This window comes from Hyaena hyaena, unplaced genomic scaffold, assembly GCF_003009895.1.
Source record: "Hyaena hyaena isolate Hyena2069 unplaced genomic scaffold, ASM300989v1 scaffold_91, whole genome shotgun sequence".
In the NCBI taxonomy this organism is placed as follows: Eukaryota; Metazoa; Chordata; class Mammalia; order Carnivora; family Hyaenidae; genus Hyaena; species Hyaena hyaena.
The window spans coordinates 1,948,198-1,951,823 of record NW_024080725.1 but is presented as its reverse complement, the minus strand read 5'-3'; the positions used below and the strand labels follow the sequence as shown (position 1 = coordinate 1,951,823).

Sequence of the window (3,626 nt, the reverse complement as noted above, 5' to 3'; positions counted from 1 at the left end):
GATCTCATGGTTTGTGGGTTCAAGCCCCAAAATTCTCCCTCTCCCTCTGTCCCTCCCCTGCATGCACTCTCAAAATAAATAAACTTTAAAAAATGGTCAAGAATGCTATTTAGAGGGGCGACTGGGTGGCTTAGTCGGTTAAGCATCCGACTTTCACTTGGGTCATGATCTCGCGGTTCGTGGGTTCGAGCCCCGCGTCGGGCTCTGTGCTGACTGCCAGAGCAGAGCCTGGAGCCTATTTCAGAGCCTGTGTCTCCCTCTCTCTCTGACCCTCCCCTGCTCATGCTGTCTCTCTCTCTCTCTCCTAGAAATAAATAAAAAAAAAATTAAAAAAAAAAGAATGCTATTTAGAAATATGAAAGAAAATGTCAGAAGAAATAGCTAAAATGTTGAAAGTAGTTGCCTCAGAGGAGGGGGCTAGGTGGTGAGTGAAGGCCCAGGACTGCTGCTTCTCATTATCAGCTTCAAGGTACCATTTGATTTTTAAAATATTCTTTGTAAAGATTTTGATAAAAATAGATATTTAATTTTTAAATGTATGTGTATTACCTACGGACACCTTTGGTACTGCCTCTGCTCTCAGTAATCTGTCCAAAATTGGGACAGACCAAGAAGCCAGTCCCAGCTCTGCAGACTGCTAGCTGTGTGGCCCTGGGTGACTAGCTCAGTCTCTCTGAGCCTCCATTTTTTTTCTTCTAGAAAGTTGAGATAATTTTAGTGCCTATATCATAGAATTACTGGAAGGATAAAATGAGACCATTTCTGGCCCTGGCATATAGAATCATCCAGTAAAAGGTGCCTGCTTTTGTGGTTATTGCTTCAGTTTTATTTCCTCGATTCTTAAATGTTTAACAGTGGGCAACTTGCATAACTTCTCTGAGCTTCATCTTTAAAACAGGAATAAAATACTTCAAGCCTCTGAAGAGGTAAATAGGATAATGAGCATAGATGGAGTACTTGGCACCTTCTCTCTCTAAACCTCAGATTTACCCTTTAAAAACATTTTTTAAACTATGTTTATTTATTTATTTAGAGAGAGAGAGAGAAACAGTGTGAGTGGGGGAGGGGCAGAGAGAGAGGGAGACAGAATCCCAAGCAGGATCCAGACTCTGAGCTGTCAGCACAGAGCCCGACTTGGGGCTCGAACCCAGGAGTGTGAGATCATGACCTGAGACGAAGTTGGACGCTCAATAGCCTGAGCCACCCAAGCGCCCCCAGATTTACCCTTTTAAAAATGGGAAAATCCTTTTAGGATTTTGTAAGGAAGAAAGGAAATGACCCTAGCTAAAGTCTCTAGCACATACTGAGGACACATTTATTTGAAAAGCTAGCTATGCTTATGAGAAGCAACTTTTTTTAAATCATTAAATGAGTACACCTTAGACTTCTACTGTGCTGTATATCAGTTGCATTTCATAAAGCTGAAAGAAAAATCACCAAGGTAATAAACGCTGACTCTACCAAGTTTGGAAACTCAGCAAAGTTTAAAAGCAAACTGCATCAGTAACTGTGGTGTTTCCTGATGATATTTTTTTGCATCTATTCATATCATCATATCTTTCAACACAGGATAGATCATGCTACGGAAAAAACTGCACAAAACTCTCAGTGATTTAACATTTAAAACGTTTATTTCTGCTCATACCCAGAGCACAGTGGTCCAGGTGACTTCTAGGGGTTCTGTCCCCTGTGTGGTGGCGCCTGTTACCTTGTGGGCCTTCTGCATCAACCATGCTCTCCCGGCTGCGGAATGGAACGCCAGCCGGCAAACACCACCGACTTCACCCGGAAGTGACGAATTACTTCCCTCACATTTCATTGGCCAGAGCAAGTCACGTGGCTATGCCTGCTCCAAAGGGTGCGGAAATGAAATCCTTCAGCGGCGCCTGGATATGGATGGGAGTCAGATGTGGGTGAACGGTGGTGATGTCCACCCCACACATTACAGACTTGGGATCACGGTGTGCAGAGGCTGTGTCTGCTGCTTTTGTCTCTTACCATCATGCCGCGAACTCCTTGAAAACATAGGAAAGTGCAGATTTAATAAAACACACTTAAGTGGCGTGGTGACACAATTTCCCGTTTCCCTTTTCTCGTCGTCGTCTTCTTTTCCTGATTTGCGGAACTGTGTGTAGGGGGTGGGGGGTGGGGGTCCAGACCCCAGATCTTTACACGGCGCCTCCTCCGAAATGCCTCCTCCCCCCCACCCCCCTTCCCCTCCTGGCCGACGCAGGACAGGCGAGTCCTGGCACTCCTTGAGAAAGCTGGTGCAGTTCCGTGGTGTCGTTCTCTCCAGAAGTAACACGTTTGGAGGTGAGGCCAAGAGACCTGCTGAACAACTGCCGGATTAACAGCTCCACATGTGGGGTGCGGCTGCACGCGCCTCCGCTGGGGCCTCCTTGCGCAGACAGTCAGCCGGTGGTGTGAACGTGCGGTGTTAAAAGTGACACCAGAGTGGTGGAGGCGTCACAGTCAGCTGTTGCAAGAGATGACACCCGGGGCCTGCAGGGGTGGGTGAGAGCGCGGGAGCGGCAGCCCCTCCTTGCTCGGGTCCCAGGATCCCGGGGGACAGCGGGAAGTGGTCCAGGAGGAAGCGAGCTTGGCGGGCCCACTGAAGGGGAGAATTTTCACCCCAGGCATGCGCGGTGCGGGCAAAGCGGCAGCTGTGGGGACGGCGAGGAACGTCGTGGGGGTCAAGGGGCTGACGGCAGCAAGGGAAGGGCTCCTGGAGTCGCGAGGTTCCACTCTGCAGAGGGCTGCTCAGTCCCCTTTCTTCCCACAACCTGTCCCTGGCGGCCCTTTCTGGTCACGCAGACCGCAGTTGGGATTTTCACAACAGAGGTGATACCCAAGGTCTAAGAATGATAATCCGGTTGTGAAAATGTCAGGGACACACTTCAAACATGTAAAGAGCAATGCAGACTGCACTCCTCTCCGGTGTTGGGCTGTGGGGGCGATGGCCAGGGTCATGTTGATGAGGGCACGGAAATGTCCCGAAGGGCTCCTTCCTTCTCAGCTGGTACCATCGGCGGAAACCCCAGAGAGGTGCAGAGGGAAAAGCAAACAGGGAGCAGAGAAGGGAAGTCAGGGGAAGGAGTGGGGGAGTATTTCATTCCCCAGCAGCGTGTGACTAGGGTAGGGCAGTCGCATCCGTCCATTTTGCAGATGGGGAAACTGGGACTTAGAGGGTCTAATCAGTCTCCTCTGGGGGCAGAGCTGCGAATGAAGCTAGGATCATCCGGCCAGGCGCATTCTGCAGGAAGACCTGTATCCACCTTTTCTCAGAGTCTGTGGGTTTAGGTATAAGATCCGACCCGTGTCTTGTCCAGCTTCGGCTGGGGGCTCCACCAAGCTTCGAGGGAAAGGCAGCCCTCAAGAACATTCACTCCTTTGGGTGTAAAATAAAACGCCTCGCCTCTGGCTTTACGGTTTACAAAACACTCTCCTGTTTATTATCTCATTTCCTCCTCGCAACCACCCTGTGACAAACACATTTTGTGCCATTTTGCAATTTAGGAAACTGAGGCTCAGAGAACGAACTCACTGCGTTCACAGAGCTCTTTACTATAGGTGGGAGCCCCGGGAGGCTGACCCGGTTGCAGGCTCTTTTCCATCTCACGAGTTGC

General features: G+C 49.5%; 1 long non-coding RNA gene across 1 annotated transcript; it reads right to left on the bottom strand.

Annotated features, from left to right (window-relative positions):
- Nucleotides 1-1,609: 1,609 nt before the first annotated feature.
- LOC120233572 lies at nucleotides 1,610-2,623 on the bottom strand. Its single transcript, XR_005528849.1, has 2 exons — nucleotides 1,999-2,623; nucleotides 1,610-1,886 (listed from the first exon to the last, which is right to left on the bottom strand). It is a non-coding gene; the product is annotated as an uncharacterized LOC120233572 (long non-coding RNA).
- Between the last annotated feature and the right edge of the window lie 1,003 nt (nucleotides 2,624-3,626).